Below are 25,638 nucleotides of genomic sequence, written 5' to 3' on the forward strand. Positions count from 1 at the left end.
AGTTCTTGAGGATTGATGCGAGCCCACTGGAGATTGCTCTACAGATTATCATTGAAGCACTTCATAGAATCGTAGAAGATTAGGGTTGGAAGAGACCTTAGGTGGTCATCTAGTCCAACCCCCTGCTCAAAGCAGGACCAATGCCCAACTAAATCATCCCAGCCAGAGCTTTATCAAGCCGAGTCTTAAAAACCTCTAAAGATAGAGATTCCAGCACCTCGCTAGGTAACCCATTCTATTGCTTCACCACCCTCCTAGTGAAATAGTTTTTCCTAATATCGATCCTAGACCTCCCCCACTGCAGCTTGAGACCATTACTCCTTGTTCTGTTATCTGCCACCACTGAACAGCCTTGATCTTTGGAACACCCCTTCAGGTAGTTGAAGGCTGCTATCAAATCCCCCCTCACTCCTGTCTTCTGCAGACTAAATAAGTCCAGGTCCCTCAGCCTGTCCTCATAAGTCACATGCCCCAGCCCCCTAATCATTTTGTTTGCCCTCCCCTGGATTCTCTCCAATTTGTCCACATTCGTTCTGTAGTGTGGGGCCCAAAGCTGGACACAATACTCCAGGTGCGGCATCATCAGTGCCAAATAGAAAGGAATAATCACTTCCTTCGATCTTTTATGTCACAGTACATCACATTATATTTCATATATGTTGGCTGGTGCGATTGTGACTTCAGACAAACCAGCCAGTTGCCCCATTCCTCCATTTCCCTTACTCCAGTAGTAAACGTAAGACAACTAGTCATACTCATGGCTTTTTTCCTTTATCTTTTCCCAGTGCAGTTTTGAGATTAAAGGTGCCATCACATCTGCCCTCTTTCCTGCCTTCCCTCTCAGCAGAATGATGGTGGATAGTGACCTTATAGATAAAACATCTCTCACCTCCTCCATGACTCTTCCATCTTTTTCTCTGAGTGAGAATGAAGGAAAGGGGAAGATTTTGACATCAGAGGCAAATCAGACCTTGAACAGCTTTATGATATTTCAAGGTCACTGATAGTTTAATAAAACACAACCTATTGTGCATGGACTTCAAAAAAGCAGACTTGAGAAAACTGAGAACTGGTTGGTAAGGTCCCATTGGAAGGAGATCTGACAGTTTATCAAAGAGACAATATTAAAGGCACAACAACAAACTATACCAATATGAAGAAAAGATAGAATAGTGAGATGCCAATATGGATCCATCAGGAGCACTTTAATGACCTGAAAATCAAAAAGGAATTCTACAAAAAATAGAAGCATAGACATATTACTAAGGATGAATACAAAAGAATAGCACAAGCATGTAGGGAGAAGATCAGAAAGTCTAAGACACTAAATGAGTTACACCTAGCCTGGGACAAAATGCAATACAAAGAAGTTCTGTAATACATTAGGAGTAAGAGCGAGTCAAAGGAAAGTGTAGGTCTGTTTCTTAGTGGGAAAGGAGAGCTAATAACAGATGACATGAAGAAGGCTGGGGTTTAAAGCTTATTTTTCTTCAGTCTTCACTAAGGAGGTCAGTTGTGACCAGATGCTTAACACAATCAATATTAAGAAACAAGGAAGAAGGAACAAGGCGTAATAGGGGAAGAATAAGTTAAAAATATTTTGATAAATTAGATGTTTTCAATTTGGGAGGGCTGATGAAATTCACTGTAGGGAACTTAAGGAACTAGCTAAAGGAGTCTCAGAACTGTTAGCAGTTATCAAGAACTCATGGAGGATGAGTGAGATTCTAGAGGACTTGCAAAGGGCAAACATAGTACCTATCTTTAAAAAGGGAAACAAAGAGGATCTGGGAAACTATAGACCAGACAGCCCAACTTCAATACATGGCAATATACTGAAACAAATGATTAACCTGTAGGTACTTAATAATTGATTGTTTAATATAGGTATAAGGAACAACCAGCATGGATTTGTCAAGAACAAATCCTGCTAAAGCACTTAATTTCCTTTTTCAACAAGCTTACTGGACTAGTGGCTATGGAGGAAGCTGTTGACATGCTATATCTTGATTTTTAGTAAGGTTTTGGCACAGTGCCACCAGACATTCTCATAAGCAAACTAAGGAAATGTGGTGTAGATGAATTGCTATAAGGTGTATGCACAACTGTATGAAAAACCATACATCTATAAGAGTAGCTATCAATGGTTCTTCTTCGAGTGCTTGCTCATATCCATTCCAAGTAGGGTGTGCGCGCACCGTGTGCACGTTTGTCGGAAGAATTTTCCCCTAGCAACACCCGGCGGGTCGGCAGGCGCCCCCTGGCGTGGCGCCTTTGTGGCACCGCATATATACCCCTGCCACCCGCCGCTCCTCAGTTCCTTCTTACCGCCCGTGTCGGTCGTTGGAACAGTGGAGTGCGGCTTAGCTGACCTCCACCTCCCTAGCGTTTCACCTGTTCTCATCTCTAGTTCATAGTTATAGTTGTAGTTTAGTGTTGATTCTTAGTACTTACTAGTAGTTGTTAGTGTAGTTTTTGTATATAGTTCAAGGGCTGAGGTTTAATCCTCCTCGCCCCTCCCGGGACCCGGGCCCATGCCTGGCTCTCCCAGTTTCAAACAGTGCTCGGCCTGCGGTCGGCCGATGCCAACGGGAGACCCCCATGATTGTTGCCTGAAGTGCCTGGGGGAATCCCATCTTACGGACAAGTGCCGGATCTGTAAGTCCTTTAAGCCAAGGACAAAAAAGGAGCGGGACTCACGTTTGAAGCAGCTCCTTATAGAGGCTGCCCTGACCCCTGCAGCTCCGGCACCGAGCGCACCGCAGCCCGCACCGGGCAGAAGTTCTTCCTCGGCACCGGAGACAGCCGGTACCGCCAGAACACCACGGCACCAACAGTCTCCGGCGCAAAAGTCAGCCCGGCACCGCTCCCTTTCACCTAAAGTGAAGAAGGCGAAGGCTCCTGCGGCTGCAGTTCCGGCACCACAGTTTGAGCATGGGAAACCGTGCCGGCCGGCACCACCATCTGCTGCGGCACCGGTTATCCCAGCACCGTCGACTCCGGCCAGGCAAGAGCCGTTGAGTCCGGTGCAAGACAGCTCCCCGGTGCAAGCCTTGGTCGAGCTCGCTGTTCCCACTACACCGGAGACTTTTGCAACGGCGAGGGAACTGATAACCCTAACTGAGCCCTCCCTGCCTCAACCCCCGGCACCGCCGGTGCGGGTCCTTCCGTCAACGGGGAAGCCGGCTATGCTCCGACCAGTGTCTCTAGGAGCAGCGGACAGGCACCAGTCGCGGTCGAGATCTCGGCACCGCTCCCGCTCGCACCGCCGTTTACCTTCACGACGCTGCTCGCAGTCCTGGCACCGCTCCCACTCTCGGCGCCGGTCGTGCTCGTGGCACCGGTCCAGGTCCCGTTCCCTGGACCGGCATTCAGCACGACGGTCTGCCTCCCGGCACCACTCTTGACGGAGCCCATCCTACCGTCGTTACACTCGATCCCGGTCGACCTCCCGGCACCGTGCTGGTCGTAGGTCCCGCTCTCGATCTCGGCACTGGTACGATTCCTGGTACCGTTCTCCCCCGCAAAGTGACATCCAGCACCAGTCTCACGGGCTATCCGCTCCGCCTTGGCCGTCGAGACACCCCTCGGGTTCCTCCCGCCCAGACAGCGCTCTCTACGGCGATGTGGACCCCCATACCCGTTTCCTCCCGGAACCCCAGGGACTGGAACAACCGCAGCAGTGGTCCTTCTGGACGCCTTGGGCGTACCACCAAGCCCAAAGCGATCCCACCACGGCGTCGAGATCTGCGGTTTCCGCCCGTTGGGTACCGGAGGCCACCATCAGTCGCCCTCCCCCAGAGGACCACATTTCCACCGCGACCCAGGACCCAGAGGCTGCCCCAGAAACGGCCCCCCCTCTGGAACAAGAGCCTCACGAGGAGCCTGCGGTCCCTGGTCTCTCCTCCTCCTCCTCCTCGCCGGATGAGGCGGTGGCGGGCACTTCAACTTCGGGCCCACCCCCCATCGACCTTCGGGCCCACCAGGACCTACTCCGCCGCGTAGCGTTGAGCATCAACCTCCAGGCGGAGGAAGTTCCCGAAGTGGAGGACCCTGTCGTGGACATTCTGTCCTCCAATGCCGCGACGCGGGTAGCCCTGCCCTTTATCCGCTCCATTCAGGCAAAGGCGGACTCTATCTGGCAGTCTCCAGCGTCCATCCCTCCGACGGCCAGCGGCGTGGAGAGGAAGTATATGGTACCCTCGAAAGGGTACGACTACCTTTACACCCATCCTCCTCCATGCTCTCTGGTCGTACAATCTGTGAACAAGAGGGAGCGCCATGGCCAGCCAGCCCCCGCCCCAAAATCGCGGGAGGCTAAGCGTATGGATCTACTGGGACGCAAGGTATACTCCGCAGGGGGTCTACAGTTGCGTGTAGCCAACCAACAAGCGCTGCTTAGTAGGTACAATTTTAATACCTGGCAGTCCATCGCCAAATTCACTGAGCTGGTCCCGCTAGACTCCCGACACCGTTCCGCTCCTCAGTTCCTTCTGCCGGGCTACTCCGGACAGTTGCGGGAAGGAGTGCAGGTGTAGGAATGGATATGAGCAAAACACATCTCGAAGAACAACAGTTACAAGGTGAGTAACGTCTTTTCTTCTTTCGAGTGCTTGCTCATATCCATTTCAAGTAGGTGATCCCAAGCCTTACCTAGCAGTGGGGTCGGAGTTGGAGGACTGTCGAATGCAAAAACAGGAAACCAAGAGCTGCATCGTCCCTGGACTGTGCACCAAGGCGTAATGGGCAGAGAAGTGTGCACGATGACCAACATAGCTGCTACGACACTATGTCGTGAATAGGAACACGGGCGAGAAAGGCAATCGACGAGGCCTGAGCTCTGTGGAATGTGCAGTCACTCGGCCTGGAGAGGCGTGGAGCTAACTCGTAGCACGTCCTAATGCAGGCCGTAAACCCAAGATGAGATGTTGAGACGAGACAGGGCGACCTTTCGTCCTGTCTGCCACTAGGCAACAAAAGTGTGGGACGCTTACGAAAAGTCGGGTGCGGTCGATGTAGAACGGCCAGACTCTACGAACACGAGTGAGTGTAGGCTCTGCTCTCTACGGGGATGCGTAGGTTTAGGATAAAAGACCGGGGAATATGTCTTGGTTAGGTGAAAGGAGGAGACCACCTTGGGAAGGAGGTTGGATGCGGGCAGCTGCTCCTTGTCCTTGGAAATATCGTGTAAGTGGGTCCGCCACAAGAGCGCGAAGCTCCGAGACTCTCCTGGGCCATTGTAATGCCACAAGGAACGCCACCTTCCACGATAGATAAGGAGAGGCAGGGTTGCAGGTTCGAAGGGAGGACCATTAGCCTCCGATCGAGATACCGACACCGTTCCGCTCCTCCAGTTCCTTCTGCCGGGCACTGCCGGACAGTGCGGGAGCGAGTGCAGGTGTAGGAATGGATATGGCAAACACATCTCGAGAACAACAGTTGACAAAGGTGAGTAACGTCTTTTCTTCTTCGAGGCTTGCTCATATCCATCAAGTACGTGATCCCAAGCTCTTACCTAGGCAGTGGGGCGGAGTTGGAGTGACTGTCGATTGCAAAACAGGCAAACCAAGATCTGCATCGTCCCTGGACTGTTGCACCTACGTAATGGGCAGAGAAGTGCACGAGGACCAACATAGCTGCTACGAACGTATGTCAGTGAATAGGAACACGCGTGGCGAGAAAGGCCAACTCGACGAGGCCTGAGTCTTGTGGAATGTGCGTCACTCGGCCTGGAGAGGCGTGAGCTAACTCGCTGCACGTCCTAATTGCATGGCCGTAACCCAAGATGAGATGTTAGACGGAGATCAGGGCGACCTTTCGTCCTGTCTGCCACTAGGCAACAAAAAGTGTGGGACGTCTACGAAAAGGTCGGGTCGGTCGATTGTAGAACGGCCAGCACTCTACGAACACGAGTGAGTGTAGGCTCTGCTCTCTACGGGGATGCGTAGGTTTTAGGATAAAAGACCGGAGGAATTGTCTTGGTTAGGTGAAGGAGGAGACCACTCTTAGGGAAGGAAGGTTGGATGCGGGGCAGCTGCTCCTGCTCCTTGGAATATCGTGTAAGTGGGTCCGCCACAAGAGCGCGAAGCTCCGAGACTCTCCTGGCCAAGTAATGGCACAGGAACGCGCACCTTTCCACGATAGATCAAGGAGAGGCAGGGTGTGCAAGGGTTCGAAGGGAGGACCATTAGCCTCCGATCGAGATACGCTTCTCTCCCTCTTTGTCAGGAGGCGATCAGACTATGGAATTTTGTATAGCCCACTCTATGGATCTGGTGGCCTCCTTCCTTCCAGGGGTCCAGAACGAGTTAGCGAACCACTCAGCAGGTCCTTCTGGCCCACGAGTGGTCCCTCCGCCCCGGGACATAGCCCATTCTCTCTTCCGGAGGTGGGGTTTTCCCGGATCGACCTCTTCGCCTCACGCAGCAACCGAAGTGCCCAGGTTCTGCTCCTTTCTCGGTCTCGCCCGCGGTTCGATCTCGGACGCCTTCCTCCTGTCCTGGTCGACCCACCTCCTATATGCCTTCCCACCGTTTCCGCTAGTGCACAAGTCCTGGTGGAAGCTGCGCAGGGACAAGGCTCGAGTAATTCTCATCGCCCCAGCGTGGCCTTGCCAGCACTGGTACACCACGCTGCTGGACCTATCAATAGCCAGCCCCGTTCTCCTGCCCAATCCATCAGGACCTGATATTCCAGGACCACGGCAGGCTTCTCCATCCCGACCTCCAATCCCTCCATCTGACGGCATGGTTCCTGGCTGGTTGAGCGGCTCAGAGCTCCGCTGTCGTGCTACCCCAGTGCAGCAGGTGCTCCTGGGAAGCAGGAAGCCTGCGACCAGAGCTACCTACGTGGCGAAGTGGAAGAGGTTCTCCTGCTGGTGTCAGGACACAACAAGTACACCTACACAGGCTCCCATCCATGTGATTTGGAATACCTATGGCACCTTAAACAACAGGGCCTCGCACTCTCATCCTTGCGCGTGCACCTAGCTGCCATTTCGACGTTCCATCCAGGAGAAGGCCCTTCCTCCGTCTTCTCTCACCCGATGGTCTCGAGGTTCCTCAAGGGCCTGGGAGCGCCTGTTCCCCCAGGTCCGCCGTGCCCGCCGCCCTTTCTGGGACCTCAATCTGGTTCTCTCGAGGCTAATGGTCCCTCCCTTCGAACCCTTGGCAACCTGCTCTCTCCTGTATCTATCGTGGAAGGTGGCGTTCCTTGTGGCCATTACATCGGCCAGGAGAGTCTCGGGAGCTTCGCGCTCTTGTGGCGGACCCACCTTACACGATATTTCCACAGGACAAGGAGCAGCTGCGCCCGCATCCCGCCTCCTTCCCAAGGTGGTCTCCTCCTTTCACCTTAACCAAGACATATTCCTCCCGGTCTTTATCCTAAACCCTCACGCATCCCGTAGAGAGCAGAGCCTACACTCACTCGATGTTCGTAGAGTGCTGGCGTTCTACATCGACCGCACCCGACCTTTCGTAAGACGTCCCAACTTTTGTGTTGCCGTGGCAGACAGGACGAAAGGTCGCCCTGTCTCGTCTCAAACAATCTCATCTTGGGTTACGGCCTGCATTAGGACGTGCTACGAGTTAGCTCACGCCTCTCCAGGCCGAGTGACTGCACATTCCACGAAGAGCTCAGCCTCGTCGATTGCCTTTCTCGCCACGCCGTGTTCCTATTCACGACATATGTCGTGCAGCTATGTGGTCGTCGCGTGCACACGTTCTCTGCCCATTACGCCTTGGTGCAACAGTCCAGGGACGATGCAGCTCTTGGTTGGCTGTTTTACATTCGACAGTCTCCAAACTCCGACCCCACTGCCTAGGTAAGGCTTGGGATTCACCTACTTGAAATGGATATGAGCAAGCACTCGAAGAAGAAAAGACGGTTACTCACCTTTGTAACTGTTGTTCTTCGAGAATGTGTTGCTCATATCCATTCCACACCTGCCCTCCTTCCCCCACTGTCGGAGTAGCCGGCAAGAAGGAACTGAGGAGCGGACGGAGGGGCGGGTCGGCAGGGGTATATATGCGGTGCCGCAAAGGCGCCACGCCAGGGGGCGCCTGCCGACCCGCCGGGTTTTGCTAGGGGAAAATTCTTCCGACGAACGTGCACGCGGTGCGCGCACACCTACTTGGAATGGATATGAGCAACACATCTCGAAGAACAACTGTTACAAAGGTGAGTAACTGTCTTTTCCATGTCAAAGTGGGAGGATGTATTTAGTGGGATCCTGCAGGGATTTGTCCTGGGTCACAACTGAATATGAGCCAGCCATGTGATGCAGTTGCAAAAAAGATTAATATCATTCTGGGGTGACAGGAGAGTCATGTAAGACAAGAGAAGTAATTATCTACTCTACTCAGCACTGGTGAAGCCTCAGCTGGAGTATTATGTCTAGATCTAGACACCACACTTTAGGAATGATGTGGACTATTTGGAGAGAGTCCAGAGAAAAGTAACAAAAGTGACAAAAAGTTTAGAAAACCTGACCTATGAGGAAAGGCTTAAAAAATATGGGCATGTTTCTTGAGAAAACAAGACTGAGGAAGGGCCCTTTTTAATATTTTAGGGGTTGTTATAAAGAGGACAGTGATCAATTGTTTTCCATGTCCATTGAAGGTAGGACAAGAAGTTATCAGCTTACTCTGCAGCAAGGGAGTTAGGGTAGATATTGGGAAAAACTTTCTAAGTATTAGGGTAGTTAAGTAGTGGAGTAGAATTCCAAAGGAGGTTGTGGAACCCCTGTCACTGGAGGATTTTAGAAACAGGTTAGACAAACACATGTCAGGATGGTCTAGATACATGGTCCTTCCTCAGCACGGGATCCTGGACTAGATGACCCTTCCAGGCCTTTTTTTCTATGATTCTATCTATATCTGTGGGTTGTGGTTTTCTAGTGACGCAACCCACATTTAGATTCACTCTGAGAAATTGGAATTTATATACCCAGGATTATTATATTTTTCTTCTGCATGGTTTTCATAGGCAGCTGAGGAGAGTATTTAAGAATCTCTTCTTAGACTGAAATTTGCTATTATTTGAGAGAGTGCTCCAATAATTTGCCTGTAGCAAAAGCTCACTGAAGGCACTATAAGAGCAAGGGATGAATTTATTTAACATATTTGTGCTTGTACTTGAATGAACATTTTTTATCTTATTGCTCATTAAAATCAGTAGCAAAATTCCCTTTAACATAGTAGTCAAACTCTGGTGCATTATAGCCAACTGTAAAGAAAATCTCTCTTCTACAGTTAAAATGTTCTGTTCCTTATTGTATTGATACAGAGTGTAAATTGCACACACATTTTTCACTTGTGATCATTCATAGACTTTAAGGCCAGAAGGCATTAGATCATGTAGGCCAGTGATCCCCAACCTTTTTGTCGCCAGTAGCACATTCATGTTTTCAGAAGAGTGTGGTGGGTGCCAACAATTTTTCAAGGCTTATTTTGTATTTGTACATTAAATAATACAAAAAATCATATTTAATATTACATAATATATGAATCCAGAGAGAAGAGAGAAGATGGAGAGAAGCCGCAAGGACAGAGAACACCGGTGCCCGCAGCTCCGGAATACTCTGTCCCCGGCAGGTGTGGGGGCCGCGGATTCTCTCCCCTGCTGGGCACTAGGTGGGTCCCGCGCCTGCCGGGGACCGAGAACACTGGCGCCTGCAGCCCCGGAGTTCTCTGTCCTCGGCAGACGTGGGGCCACAGCTTCTCTCCTCTGCTGGGCACTAGGCAGGCCCTGCACCTGCCGGGAACAGAGAACACTGTGCCCGCAGCCTGAGTTCTCTGTTGCCGGCAGGCACAGGGCCATGGCTTCTCTCCCCTGCTGGGCACTAGGTGGGCGCACATAAATGCCCCAGTAGGCGCCATAGTGCCCGCGGGCACCGCATTGGGAACCGCCGATCTAGGCTGACCCTCTCTGTATCACAGGCTATTAAATTTCAGTCAGTTACCAGTATATTAAGCCCAACAACTTGTGTGTGGCTACAACGCATCTGCCAGAGAGGCATCCAGTCTTGATTTGCAGACATCAGGAGATGGAATATCTACCACTGTCCTCCAATGTTTGATCACCCTCACTGTTATAAATTTGTGCCTATTTTCTAATTTGAATTAGTCTGGTTTCGACTTCAGGTGATAAATTCAACAGATTTATTTAGGCATAAGCTTTTGTGGGTAAAAACCCCATTTCTTCAGATTCATGGAGTGAAAGTTGCAGATGTGTAATAAAAGTTAGGCATTGCAGCTTTTGGAAACATTTCTAAATCCTAACAGGGATATGGGAGTCGAACAGGAAGGTAATACATGGAATGAAATTAACAAATTATTTAAAATTCAGTTTTAACCTTTTCAGTTTTCCCTGATGCAACTAACATTTTCCCAGGTATTCTATCATTCAAGATGAAAGCTGAAAGAACTGTATATTAAATTTCCCATGACCACTTACATTACAATGGTGGAGGTTTACTCACTTCTGATTCTTATATTTATGGTGTTCTTGTAAAATAGGTTGCAAAAGAACCACATGCCAGTGCTGCAAAAGCAGCATATGAACTGGTGATATTCCTCATTCCCCATACAAGGGGAGTGATTCTTATTGCCAGAGCAGGCATTGTAGTTCCACTTTTATGCATCACATGTGGATCATGCCAGCTGATCTTTAGGCTATGCTCAGTAGTGCCCCTCCAGCAGGCGCGTGGTGCAGCGTCTTGTGGATTTTGGAGGAAGCCAAAATTGGACAAACACTTTTCTGCCCTGGGCTCCCCTTCTCTCTGCAAGGTTTCTGCTATATGCTTTTGTCAGCCAGAATTTGGCCTGTGACATAGTAGTGAGAACTTTTTATCAGAGGTTTCTCCAGCAACTCTTGCTGTGACATAAGTAAAGCATGGTTACTAATGTAGACACCAACCATGCTTTCTTCACTGGCAGGCAGGTCAATGCTTTATTTTTTATCCCTTTGTAGCTTTGAAGTACAGCAAAGAAGTGAAATCCATTGAGAATAGTCTGTAAAGGTAAGTGTATTTATTACATTGCATTGACAAACATTGCCTTACAACATTGATTTTTCTTTTATTCAGGGATTTAAGCATTTAAAGATATAGCTGACAGGACAACTTCTTTAACCACTTAGTTGTCCCATCACACACACATGCTGAGCAATTGTTAGAGGGGAAGTGTAAAGAAACAAGTTGATGTGCTGAGGATGGCCGTATCTTAGAGCATGATTGCTGACATATGCTTTGTTCACAGTGGTTAAGATATTCCAATGTAGCTCTGTTCATTTTAAAAAAAACAGCACTGGTATTGCTTCTGGTCAGTAGCTCAGTAAAGCCAGCTGGCAAACTCAAACATTTAAAACAGAATGATAGTTGTGCAATAGTATGCAGCAGGCAACTCTGCAGAAAGCAGGAAATTATCGGACAGACTTCGACTGCTGCAAAGTTCTTCTGACTTTGTCACTGGGCTTTAAATGGATAAAAAGCTGAATCTGAAGTAATAGAGAACAATAGTTAACTTTGTTTGCAGTTTTTCAATAGCTTTTCTCTTTTCTTTGAAGAAAATGTTACTCCTATTGGTAGGTGTATTTATAAATGTGCAACTTAATTGCTCTTTTATTCATTCTTAAACTGGAAATAGTTCATGCAGAAAAGAAATTGGATGATAAATTGTGGGCTGTGACAGGGATCGCTTTCATCAAGTGGCTTCACTGAACAGGTTAAAATAACCTATAAGCTTGTATTTGGTTTCAACAAGTTATTTTTTAATTTTGAAACTTTTCTGCTGTCAATTTTATAAGAGCTAATGTTAAGAATTGTGATAATAAATATTCTTCTTCGAGAGATGTCCCTGTGGGTGCTCCACTTTAGGTGTCGGTGCACCCCTGCGCCTTCGATCAGAGATTTTTTGCAGCAGTACTCCTACCGGCCACGCATGCTTAGAACCTGTCACTCATTCTGAGAGTGTTCCTAGAGAGCATGCACTGCCGGTACCCTCAGTTCCTTCTCTACCGCCCCCCAGCTTGACACGGAGCTCAGCAGACTCCTTAGTATTTTCTTTCCTGATCTTAGTATTCCTGTAGTTAGCTAGTTTTTCTCTGTTATTTACCTGTTAGTTAGTGTTACCTACCTTTTTTCCTACTAGTTAAAAAAAAAAAAAATTTCTCTCTTCTGTCAGCGCTTCAGATATGCCTGGCTCCATAGGCTTTAAGCGCTGCTCTTCCTGTAAGGACACTATCCCTCTTTCTGATGGGCACTCCAAGTGTATAAAATGCTTGGGGGAGACCCATATTCCTCAAAAATGCCCTCACTACACCAAGTTAAGTGCTAGAGCTAGGAAGGACGGGGAGTTAAAACTTCTTTTACTTCAAAATCCCTGCTATCTACCTCAGACCCTGGCTCGGACTCTACCTCCAGACCCAGCTCTAACCCTTCACCAAAAAAACAAAACAAAACAAAACAAAACAAAAAAACCTAAAGAAATCAGCCAAAAGAGAGCTTACGAGCAACAGGAAGCTTCACGGGTAAACCTCCGGTCAGCTCGTCAGTTTCCTTACCAGCTAGTCAGTTTCCCCGCCTGAGTGTTTGAGGAGCGGGGCTCCTCTGGTACCGCGCTAAACCCGCCTGTGCTTTCGGCGGCAGCGCGAGGCTGTGGTGCCGAGGCGACAGGCTTTCAGTTGCCTGCCCCTGCGTTGTGGCCCTATCGGCACCTGCAATGAATGCGGCACCGACAAACTCCAGGCACCGACGGAAGGCACGCAGCCTGCTATTAAATAGCAGGCACGCGCCTGCGGCACCCGCATCACGACCGCCTACTTGAAACGGCGCCAAGATTACACCCTCGGTGCCTAGCCCCCGTTTTCCTCACGGGATCTCCTATCTGCCTTCGCCTACGACTGCCCCACCATTGACAAATTAACACACTTCATAGTGACCTCCTAGTGTCACCTACAAACTACAATCACCCTTTGTTGGGGATGGCTTCTCTATACAAAATGACTCCAGGGTCCGAGGCAGCCTTCCTCAGGGAGCAGGACTCTGAACTACAGCTGCTGTGCCAAGTGCGATCTGAATTCTACCCTCACCAGTCCTGTCCTCGCGAACACAGGCAGAACTGTCAGCACATACCAACCTTTCAAAGATCCCATCTCCTGGGGTGTTAACCCCCGGGAATGGCACTGATATGCCTTTTCACCACTTTATAGGCAGTATTGGGCCTCCATGGCCATCTTTCCCTCGCAGCCACGTCGCTACTCTAGCTCACCTAGATGCGAAAGTCAAAAATCCTATGACACACTTGGCGGCACCCTCGCCACCCCTCAGGATCAATTAACTCCAGCTCCTGACCGCAGTATTACCTCAACGTATCCAACTGATCCATACCTGAGGAGGCGTTACTGTTTCCCCTCCACTGCCATCAGATGGATTTTTCAAAAAACTCCAAGATCTCTCAAAAGGGTTGCCAATGAGCTTAGAATCAATTTGGAGGAAGTACCTGACCAATTAACTCAGGCCTTCTGGGACCGCCTAAATCCATCTGGCAGACTCTAGCCACAAAGCCAGCCTACTGCAAATACAGGCCCGACGGAAAATGACTCATTCCCTCGAGGGCTCTGAATTCTTTTCTCAACATCCCTGGCGCAAGCTCTTTGGTAGTGGACGCAGCCCATCAGTGAAAAACAGTAATTTCCAACCATACCCCAACCAACAGAGAAGCCAAACGCTTAGACATGCTGGGATCGGTAAGGTATATGCCTCTTCAACGTTGCAATTTCGAATTGTACCAATTGTACCTCAATTCTAGAAAGTGCGACCGATAAAGCTATAATAAGTTCATGCACTTTATTGAACGCATCCGCAGACAACAGAAACAACCAGTTTACAGCTGTTAGTTTTCCGAGGGCCAAATCATATCCTGCATGGCTCTTCAAGCAGCTCTGGATTCAGCCAATACGGCAGCAAAGCACATCCCTACCGCTAGCAAGGGCCGTCATGCCCGAGTTCCTGGCTTTCCTTCTTCTCCTCTTCCTCGCAAAGTCTCAGAAGGCACCATAGAGGATCTCCCTTTTGATGGTTATGAACTCCTTGTTCCACCACTAATGAGGTGACTGCAGCTCCAATGAAGGACTCAAGGGCAACTCTGCGATCCTTAGGTATCCAGAACCCTACAAACATCCTTAGAAGGCGACAGTATAGATATTCACTCTTACCACCGTCTGCGCTAACCTCCTCATATACTCAGGCATTTCCTGGGAGCTCAGGATCAAAGCAACGCCAACGCCAGAGGTCCAGATACAGCGGCGTCGGCCCAATTCATTCTGGGATACCCAACTTCCTCAAAATAATAAACAAATTTGAACTTTGTCGAGGGTCTCGAAAACGTCGCCCTAGTCCGGCGCATGGTACTGACTTCACAACTGCTTTGGACATCGTCTACAGCCATTTTACACGAAATGGCAGAATATTCCCACCGGAAGTGGGTTCTAAGAGGTATGCAACACCGGGGTAATTCCGTCCCCATTCCTCTCCTTACGCTCCCCACCCACCCACCTCCCCGTCGCCTCTTCAGGGACACTTTTCACGAGCCACACTCAGCAAGAAGTACAACATCTTCCTTCACCTGGGTGCTATCAACTCGTCGCCGCAAATGCACAAGGGAAAGGATTCTGTTCCCCTTATTTCCTAACACAGAAGAAAAGGGAGGATGGCCGACCGATCCTTCGACCTCCGCCAGAAACTCAAACAAATTTCGTCAAGAAACAAAAGTTCAAGATGGTTACTCTCACCACCATAATTCCAGCCTGCAGCAGGGCGATTGGTTTTCAGCCCTCGACCTAGCAAGACGCTATTTGCACGTCACTATCCACCATTTTCTTCCCGTTTTTACCTTTGGCTCGACGCATTACAATACCGAGTTCTACCATTTGGCCTTTCCACTGCTCCCAAGTTTTCTCCAAACTTCTCCGGTAGTCACGGCTACCTCCGGAACCAAGGGGTTATAATATTTCCTTACCGGAACGTTTGCCTTCTTCTCAAGGCCTCCACACACGCCGAGGCCTTCCGCTTCATTAAAAAATCACCCATCGAGTTGCTTTCAATCCTGGGCCCTGCAAATAAATGCAACAAATCGCACATTAAGTCCATCCATCTTTATAGAAGCGCCTCGCTCCAGAACCGGACGGGCACCCCTTCCAACCCGTACTTGTGTCCATACTAATACAACTGCTGGCTGCAAGGCTTCCGGCAAGCCCTCGGGTCGCCGGCCCGAGACCTGCCTCCAACTACTGGAGCAATGGCCTCGGTGCAACTTTCGTGATCCAGAATGCATGTCTCCACTTGAGGTGCTTCCAAGCTTGGCTGGCCACGGTTTACACACCAAACGTGCACTCAGTAAACAAATCATTGACCATACCTTACTGGAGTCAAGGGACTTGTCATCGGTGGAATGTCCCCTGACAACCTCTGTTCTGGAGTCCCTTCTCCAAGACTCCACCACTGTGGATGATGACAAAACCCCCGACGCATCCCTGATTGGCTGGGGGGCCCATATCTCTCACCACAGATCATTCACAGGGGGCTATGGTCTCACTCCGAGACCTCCTACACATAAACGTTCTAGAACTATCGTGTATCCCGGAATGCTTGCCGTTGCTGTACTCCCACTAATCAAGAGAATCAAGCATGTACGCATAAATAACAGACAACATTGCCTGCATGTTCTAGCATAAACAGAAACAAGAGGGGCTCGTTCCCGCTTCTTGTTCAGAGAGCCATGGAACTCTGGAAATTGGTGCCTTGCAAAAAAACCCACAATCAATCCAGAGGAAAATTAATCAAGCTGTTTACAATCCCAGGCGTAATGGAACACCACTGCCGACGAGCTAAACAGACGCTTTTCGGAGATGGGAAAGGTCAACCCACTCCCACAACGCGCCCCAGCCAGCATCAGAACTGGTGGGCAGCGTTGCTGTTATTACCCTCCCTGGAGCGGAGGCAAGAAGGCAGAACAGTCTCACAGGAGAGACTTTAACAAGGGTAGGAGTCTCCTGCGAGATCGCCACTACCTCTGTGCTGACAACACCAAAAGGGCAGGTGCCTCAGCTTTTTTCTGGAATGCCTCAGCCATGCTCTCACAAGAGCACTGAGGCACGGTACCCGACCTCCCATGTCGAGGAGGTCCTTGTTGCTCCTGTCCCTGGCAACCGCAAATGGGTTGCAGTGCCAAGTAGTGAAACTCCACCTGGCACCGCCAATAGGCACACGGAGCCAGCAGCGTGCTCCTCCTCAGCACTGCAAACGGCCGCAGTGCCCTGCAGTGCACTCCTCTGGGCACATGCCCAAACGGCCCGCGGTGCCAAGCAGTGTGCCTCTCCCCGGCACCGAAACGGCCCGCGGTGCCGGCGCGCACCTCTCCTCAATCCTCTAAACCCCAGACATTGAGCCACCAACTCATTCCACCATCACGCAAAGGTTTCCTGAGGGCGCCAATCTATATCCAGATGTTAAGTCACCTACCCCTCCATGGGATCTTCTCCTATGTAATTGTCCTGGTTTAACTCACCACCCTTTGAGCCCTTACGCCACCTGCTCCTTTTGCACCTCTCACTGAAAAGCAGAGCCCCTTTTTGGTGGCCATTACCTCCCAGAACGGCAGGCGAGATAGCAGCTCTTGCGGCGGATCCACCCATGTGCCCTTCTCTTCAAGGACAGAGTTTTCGCGTTTACAACCCACCAATTTCTTCAAAAGCTTCATGCTCCTTTTCCCCTCAATGAACCAAATACAGTTACCAACTTTCCTTCCCCGAAAACACACGCAAAATCCTTGAGGCCCACGATGCACACAAACGTACTTCACCTGATGTGCGTAGGGCCTTGTCCTTTTTTATCTGGACAGAACACGACCCTTCCGAGGCTCTCCTGGACTCTTTGTCTCTTTTGCGGACCGTTCCAGGGCATGGCCTATCTCTGCTTATGAGGCTTTAAGATGCCCATTCTCTGAGTGCACCATCTCTGTTTATCAGATAGGAGAACGTTACACCTCCCCGGCATTGATCGGTGACATCATTTCTCACTGGATCTGTATCTACCTCTTGTAGCAATTCCCTACACAGATACCCTTGTCAGACCATGCTGTAAGGGGGCCACCTGTCCTCCCCCCTAAATCAATTACTCACTTGCCTTTACTCAAGGCCCCCTCTCTGACAGCTCCGAGCGATTAGGCAGGAACGGGTATTGCTTTACAGCATTCCTGCCAGAATCGAAGGTCCCAATACCGTCCTGAGATACAACTGCTTTGAAGTCACCTAGAAGTGGAGCACCCACAGGGACATGTCTCGAAGAAGAAGAGGAAGGTTACTCACCTTGTGCAGTAACTGACGTTCTGAGATGAGTGTCCCTGTGGGTGCTCCACTACCCACCCTCCTCCCCTCTACTTCGGAGTTGGGGTGGCCTCGCGTTGGAGAGAGGAAACTGAGGGTAACCCGGCCTGCGCATGCTATCTAGTAACAACTCTTCCAGAATGAGTGACAGGTTCTAAGCATGCGTGGCCGGTAGGAGTACTGCTGCAAAAAATCTCCGATCGAAGGCGCAGGGGCGCACCGACACCTAAAGTGGAGCACCCACAGGGACACTCATCTCGAAGAACGTCAGTTACTGCACAAGGTGAGTAACCTCCTCTTCCTGGGGAATTCTGCGCTATTGCACACGTGCAGAATTTATGTCCCCTGCAGAATTCTTTGCTTCCCCGCAGAAAAAAATTACTTTCTGACAGGGCAGCAAAGGGAAGCCACAAGAGCAGTCAAGCATCTCTGCCCAGCTATATTTTTTGGGTTCCTAGGGCAGACAGCAGAGAGATAAATCACTATGGGGGAGAGGGCGGAACTGGGGAAGACCCAGCTGATGGCTTGTACTCTGTGCTGGGCTCACCTGCTCATTGGGGCTGGGGAGGACATGACTTCCTCTTCCCCTACATGGCATCCAGGGCTGGGTCAGACCCACCTGCAGATTTCTCCCCCAGCTGTAGGAAGCTCTGCAAACTCCGCCTCCCTCCTCCCCACGCTTCCTGCACCCATTGCTCCTCAGCTTCCGGGGGACGATCCTTGTACAGGGAGATGCTCTCCCATCCGTCCAACCCCCGTGGATCCAGACCCCCTCATACCCAGTCCCTCATGCCAAGCCTCACCCCCCCACACACACTCAGAACCCCCCCAACCATGAGCCCCACTCCCCACACCAGGACCACGCCAGTGAGCCACCTGCACTGGGATCCGGACCTCACTGAGCCCCAACCAGCTGCACCTGGATCCGTATCCCACTGAGCCCCACTCCTCCAGCATATTAATCTCCCACTGAGTCCCCTCCTCCAGACCTCTATGCCGGGCTCTACCCCTCCACACTCAGGGCCCTCTTGCTGAGCTCCAACCACTGTAACCTGGACCCTCCTGCAGAGTCCCATTACCATTGCACCTAAAACCCCTCAACAAGTCTCTGTGCCTCCAGATCCCGCCCCCCCGGATCCTCTACTGAGCCACCTGCACCCAGATTGCCCCACACAGAACTCTCTCAACCCACATCTGTATCCCCTCACACTAAGCCCCTCCAAACTTGGATCCTGCCTTGCTGGGCCTGCCTGCCCACACCTGGTGCACCTGGCACAGAGGGGCAGGGCTCTGGAGTGTTTCTGGGGCAGGCCTGGTTCTTGCACTGTGTCAGGGTTGGGTGCAGCCTGACTGCTGAGTCCATGTTCCGAGGGGGAGCTGCACAGTGATCTCCCAGCTCTGTGCAACCAGTGGCCTGTGCTCCCCACTGCCAGGCTGGAGCCTCCACATTTATTTGATAAATAAAACTTGCAGAATTTTAAAATATTATGCGCAGAATTTTTAATTTTTTGGTGCAGAATATCCTCAGGAGTAAATAAAGCAGCCTGCAACATAAAAGACAGACTAAGAAATTCAAGACGGTCACATTATGCAGTGAGATTTAAATTATGATTGTCTTGCAGTGTCATCAATTGTAAACCACTGTGATCAACTGTTAAAACATTTGGGAAATAACAGAGTTGTATGATATAGAAGAAATGAATGTATGTTACGATATAGTATGTGAGTGAAATTTTTTTTTTTTCTGAGCACGTTTACATTTTATGACATGGTAAATTGATTTTGAATGTTTATGTGTGTCGTTAAGCTGTTTATAGGTAGAATAAAGCCAGAAAAATTGGAACAAATATTTATGTGATGGATAAGTGTTTTAAAAAGGATAACTTTTTAGGGGAAAAAAAAATCTGTTCTTATTTATATGTGTCAGCTGCAATCTATGGGCTTATAGCTGCTTGCACTTGCTTAATCTTCTGTTTGTTAAGCAAATGCTGTATATAGTTACCTTGGCGGCAGCTGCTGTATCACAAGTGATAAGCAACCTCTGAACCAAACAGCGTCTTTAGGGTTGTAAGACGAGGACTCGAGATAAATTAACTTCTCGAGTCCATCTTTATCCATCTCTCTCTCTTTCCTTCTCAGTTATTTCTATGCCTCGAGATCTTCCCAGTATCCTCATCCTGATCCACAGCTGACTCTTCACCACAGAGCTGGTCTGTCCTATGTGCCAAGCAGACCATGCCCTCAATTGCTACTATATTCCTTAGCTGCTAAGGTTTTTCTGCTTCTTGGAGGATGAGCTGGTAGGAAGAAAGGTTTTTGGTAGGAGAAAGAAAGTGCTGGTTGAGCCCAAGTGTGAGCCACCAAGCCTTTCCTCATGCCTGCTTAGGTCCCTTCCTCCTAATGAAGCATCCCCTGGTGACTTCTGCCATAACCTAGGAAACTATCTATCTACTGATGATGTAAATCATAGGAGAGTAAGGCTGGAAAGGTCATCTAGTCCATGCCCCTGTGCTGAGGCAGGGACAAGTAGACCTAGACCATTTCTGTCAGGTGTTTTGTCTAACTCGTTCTTGAAACCCTCCAGTGATGGGGATTCCACAGCCTTCCACAGTACTGAACTGCTCTTACAGTTAGGAAGTTTTTCCTAATATCTAATATGAATCTCTCTGACTGCAGATGAAGCTGACTCCTTCTTGTCCTACCTTCAGTGCACATGGAAAACAATTGATCACTGTCCTCTTGTCAAAAACATTGAGGGCTATTATAGACTTTTATCAGGTCCTCCCCTTAGTCTTCTTTTCTCAAGACTAAACATGTCCAGTTTTTTAACCTTTCTTCATAGGTGTCATTTTTGTTGCTCTCTTCTGGACTCTTTCCAGTTTGTTCACATCTTTCCAAAAGCATGGTGCCCAGAACTTGATACAGTACTCGAACTGAGGCCTCACCAGTGCTAGGCAGAGTGGGACTGTTACCGCCCACGTCTTACATGCAACACTCCTGTTAATACGTCTTCTAATGATATTAGACTTTTTTGCAATTACATCACGTTGTTGGCTTCTAGTGAGTTTGTGATCCACTATACTTCCCCAGATCCATTTTTCAGCATTACTACTACTTAGATAGTTATTCCCCATTCTGTAGTTGTGCATTTGATTTTTTCCTTCCTAGAAGTGTAGCACTTGTCTTTATTGAATTTCATCTTGTTCATTCCAGACCAATTCTCCAATTTGTCAAGATAATTTTAAGTCTTAATCCTGTCCATCAAAGTGCTTGCAACCCCTTTCAGCCACAAGTGTTATAAGTTTACTCTCCACTCTATTATCAAAATCATTAATTAAAATGTTGAATAGTGCAAGACCCGGGGCTGATCTCTGCAGGACCTGATTAGATACTTTCTCCCAGTTTGACAGGGAACTATTGATAACTACAATACTACTGTTGATAACTACAAGGCTACAATTCTGTCACAGAGGTCATGGATTCCATGACTTTTGAGGACCTCTGTGACGACTTCTGGGGCAGGGCTGGAGTAGCTGTCAACCTCAGGACTGCTGGAGCAGTGGCTGCTGGAACAATTGACCTGTGGCCAGCCCTGGGGCCGTAGGAACAGCTGACTTGTGGCCAGCCCTGAGGCCACTGCAACAGCGGTCCCTGGCTCACTGGAGCAGTGGCTGGGGTTGGGTCAGCCCCCTGAGACTAGAATAGCAGCAGTCAGCCTCTGCTGCGGGAGCAGTGGCAGGGCTGGAGCAGCTACAAGTCCCGGCAGTGTTCTGTTTGTCCCCCCTCTCCCACTCAGGGTATTTTTAGTGAAAGTCAGGGACAGGTCAAGGGCTTGTGTGAATTTTTGTTTATTGATCATGACCTGTCCATGACTTTTACTAAAAATATCCATGACAGAATCTTAGTTTTATTGATAACTACTCCTCTGAGTGTGGTTTTTCAACCAGTTATGCACCTATCTAATACTAATTTAATCTAGACTGCTGTCATAAACAGTTAAGGGTTAATGCCTCTTTTACCTGTAAAGGGTTAAGAAGTTCACCTAGCCTAGCTGACACCTGACCAAAGGAACCAATGGAGGAACAAGATGTTTCAAAAGGAAGGAGGGAAGTTTTCCTTTGTTTAGAATCTCTGTTTCAGCCGGAGTGAAAAAGATCAAGGAACCAGCCCTCTTACAGAGTCATAAGTTTTATAGAAAGAGGATAAATAGGTTTATGTTTGTTATTTGTAACCTTGTCTGGTCCATTAAGGATTATCAAATGATATTCTTGTGGTTATTAAAGTTTTGCCCAGGAACATCCTCTGTGTTTGGATCTGTTGTCTGTGAGAGTAGCTGGTATGCTAACTCTCCCAGAAGGTTTTCTTACTTTCTTTTTCTTTAATTAAAAGCTTCTTTTTTAAATACCTGATTGATTTTTTCCTTGTTTTTAGAATCCAAGGGGTGGATCTGGACCACCAGGTTGGTGGGAGAAAGAGGGGGATAGTTAAATTTCTCCCTTAAAGACCAAGGAGGTTTGGATCTAGTTCACCAGGATGTGAGTCACCAAGACTACCAAGTTACAACTAAGCGGCGTCTTCACTCGAGGTAAGATGGACTGCAAGGACACTTCTAGTATACCAAGCTTAAATCTGGTATCGCTGCCACCACCACCCAAGCACTCTGGGAAGAAAGTAGTGCTTGGGGGTGGTGGCAGCGATACCAGATTAAGCTGGTAATTAAGCTTTAGAAGTGGGTCCACGCGGTCCCACATCTGTACCCTAAAGTTCAGAGTGGGGAAGGAACCTTGACAACTGCATTTCCCTAGTTTGCTTATCAGAATGTCATGTGGGACTATTTCAAAAGTCTCACTAAAATTCAAGATATATCATGTTGGCCACTTCCCTGCTATCCACTAATCCAGTAATTCTGTCCAAAAAGAAAATTAAGTTGGTTTGGCATGATTTGTTCTTGAGAAATCTATGCTGGCTATTCCTTATGTCCCTATTATCCTCAATGTGCTTACAAATTGATTATTTAATAATTTGTTTCAGTACCTTTCCAGGTATAAATAAAATATTCCAGGACTAGCCAATGTCCTAAAGGCTAATGGAAGTTCCATATTAAGTTATTTTGCTTCCTCAGAATATTGCTATTCAGATGACAAATGCAGTGGAGCCACAGTGCTACTGGTGAGAGGAATTTTTCAATGTTTCAAATCTATTGATTCCAATTTCTTTTGATCTTTCCAGTACCTCTTGTTTATCAGACAAGTTAAAGGAGTGAAATTTGGTTTGGGATTTTTCATACCGACATGTAAAGTAAATTGTTTCAAAGCCATAAAGCAGTAGTGATAATATAGTCCTGTCCATCTTAGGATCCCAAGCACATTACATGCTTATTGAATAAGCCTCACAACACTTGTTTGAGTTCTGCAGGTATTGTAAGAAATGTTCCTCAAAAGAAATACCTTAATCACAAATGCTATATATTGTGTACTTTCTGTACTTTGTGTGTTAATTTAAGCCCTTTATGCACTTGGTTTGCACAAATAAATATTGATTATTAAATAAGTGTTCACGTGACTTTGCATTTTTACAGCACTTACATTAAACAGTATCGAAAGTGCTTTCTCTGAGTACGCTCATACAAAGTCTATTATGAATAGGTGACTGCTATTTTGTAAGACCATGGTGTAGGTCATGGCTGGCTGCGCTGTGGGATCTATGCAAGATGTGGCCATGGACTGTCAGGCTCGAAGATGAATGAGTTTCTGGAAGTGCTTCTGGTCAGACATTATTTCCAGAAGGAAGTCACATGTGAAGATAACACAAAACCTGCCAGTGACCCAGAGGGTCTAAACTGTGTGTCAGGACTGCATAAGTGTTGGGCAATTTGGATGATATCTAATAAGATGGATCCTGAAGCTGTACTTTGATCCCCCTAAGAGCAATCAGATAAATCAAAGATATTGGTGCCAATAGGGCACATTGATACAGAAATACCTTTGATGTTTCAACATACTATCCTGGGTGAGGGTGAGGACTATGCCTTGTAAAGGATGTGAATTAATTTGTCAGTTCATCTCATCTCCCCTTCATTCTTGCACATAGATTCTCAAACTTTTTGTTCACACCAATTCCGATAGCTGATCAAGCTCTGAATTCCAGGATAGTAAATTGTTTTCATTATACCATGTTGCTTTGCTTCTCTCCGAATAATGGTACATTTTATCCTTGGTCCAGTGGATTAATTTCACCCTCAAGTTTTCAGGATCTCTTTTACTTTGGGATTTGTATTTTAAGCACTTATTTGATCTTCAGCTGTTTTATTTCTCAGTCTCTTTAAAGAAATAGTTTCCTCCCCCACATTTTGCTACCAAGGTGTGTGTCACCTTATCTACTTTCCAGACTATACTGTAATGTAATTTTTATAAGTTATAGACTCGTGATTGGAGCTAAGCAGTGAGACTTAGTAAATAAGTCAATTGTCAGGTGAATTCCTGAGGTTAACAGGAGCAGCAAAGAGGATTTTCAGAAGGAATTGTGAGATGCTTTCTTTCTAGGTACAGTTCTACACTCAATATTGTGACCAACGATAGATGAGTGGTTGGTTGTGACCTGCAGCAGAGGTGCAATGTTTTCTTTCTTGCTGGAAGCCATTTCCTCTGTAGGAAGTCCATGCTGGTGGATGTGCTGGAAGAAAAGATTTGTGATTTGGAAGGACAAATGCAGACTCTACACATCATTAGAGTGGCTGAAGAGATCTTGGACACCATATTTGGGAAGCATCATATTAGAAAGAAAGGAGTTGGCCACCACGGAACTGGGGAGAGTGGAAACCAGAGGGAAGGTTTGGCAATTTGTAACCCTCAGAGGCAAGAGGAGCAGTTGACTTTCTCCATGGCTGGAGGTAGAAGGGAATGGGCATGGTTAACCACTGGATAGCAGAGGACCAGAAGGAATTTCACACAGCTAGAAGTATTCAATCATTATCATGTTCTCAGCATGAAAAGTCTAAAAAATATATCTGAAGATCCAGCTGGTTGAATTGAATGGAGAGCTATATAGGCCATTCATGTGGATGGCTACTCAGCTCAACCTGGAAGATAATCAGGCATGTCCTCAAAGAAATATCTACCCATCCAAGGAAGACAGATGATCCTTAAGATTCTGTACTCAGAAGAATGGAGAGGAAGTTCTGCAGACAGACAGTAGATGGTCTGCTGTCTTTCTGGTTCCAAGACATGAGATGTGACACTGAGGTGGGACCTGCATCTGAAATTGGCATGCAAAGATGATAATGCATATTGGCACTAATGACACTGCTTCACAGGAAATCTCACAGATTATAGACTACTTTGGAGAATTTGGAAGGGTGCTGAAGGAGAAGAATGTCCAAATAAACTTCTCAGAATCCTCGGAGTGAAGAAAGACAGAAGGGGCAATGCAGTTTGGATAGCCTCCTTCCCAGTAGAAGGGGAACTGGTGTGCTAGGGGACAGGCTGGCTATACTAGTCGAGGGTGTTAACTAACAACAAAAGGGGAAGGTGAAAAGGGGGGGAAACGAGCACACATTTAGAACAAAATCGAGATGTTGAAGAAAATTAATCAAAGCACCAAGGGACTTGCAGAAAAGAAATTCTTGAACTGACTGCACACAAATGTGAGGAGCCTGGTTAATAAACAAGAGTATTTGGAATTTCTCATTTATGAGGATAAATTTGGTCTGGTTGATATCACTGAAACCTGGTGGAATGATTTGCATCATTGGTATGTTAAAAAATAATGGTTATAACCTATTCAGGAAGAATCAAGTGGGTAAAAAGAGAAGAGTGTTGCCCTCTTTGTATTAAAAAAAAAAAAAAAAAAGACGTTACTTGTTTCAGAATCACTGACAAGTTGGAAGCAAACGTTCTTCTTCGAGTGATTGCTCATATCCATTCCAGGTAGGTGTGTGTGCTCCGCGTGCACAGCCGTCGGAGAAACTTTTACCCTAGCAACACTCGGCGGGTCGGCTGGGCGCTCCTTGGAGTGGCGCCACCACGGCGCCACATAAATACCCTAGCCGACCCCGCCACCCTTCAGTTCCTTCTTACCGCCCGTGTCGGTCGTTGGAACAGTGGAGTGCAGTTTACCTGACCTCCGCATTATCCCTAGCTAATCGCTCGTTTTCGTTCTTTGTTACTTAATCGTTCTTGTTTTGCATAGTTAATTAGTTTAGTGACAGTTTAAAGTTATAGTTGTTAGTGTATTTGTTAGTAATAGTTTTCGCGG

The 25,638-nt window shown here is 47.9% G+C and overlaps 1 protein-coding gene across 4 annotated transcripts in view; it reads left to right on the top strand.

The window, feature by feature from the left end:
• Positions 1–25,638, top strand: part of FHIT (fragile histidine triad diadenosine triphosphatase) — a 1,173,656-nt gene that overhangs the window by 45,541 nt on the left and 1,102,477 nt on the right. For 3 of the 4 annotated variants that reach the window (XM_075073112.1, XM_032781826.2, XM_032781832.2), the window contains exon 2: positions 10,975–11,023. The gene's annotated coding sequence lies outside the window, so the exon portion shown is untranslated. The remainder of the gene's footprint in view (positions 1–10,974; positions 11,024–25,638) is intronic. The other variant, XM_075073110.1, reaches the window with a different exon arrangement.

Source organism: Chelonoidis abingdonii, chromosome 17 (assembly GCF_003597395.2).
Source record: "Chelonoidis abingdonii isolate Lonesome George chromosome 17, CheloAbing_2.0, whole genome shotgun sequence".
In the NCBI taxonomy this organism is placed as follows: domain Eukaryota; kingdom Metazoa; phylum Chordata; order Testudines; family Testudinidae; genus Chelonoidis; species Chelonoidis abingdonii.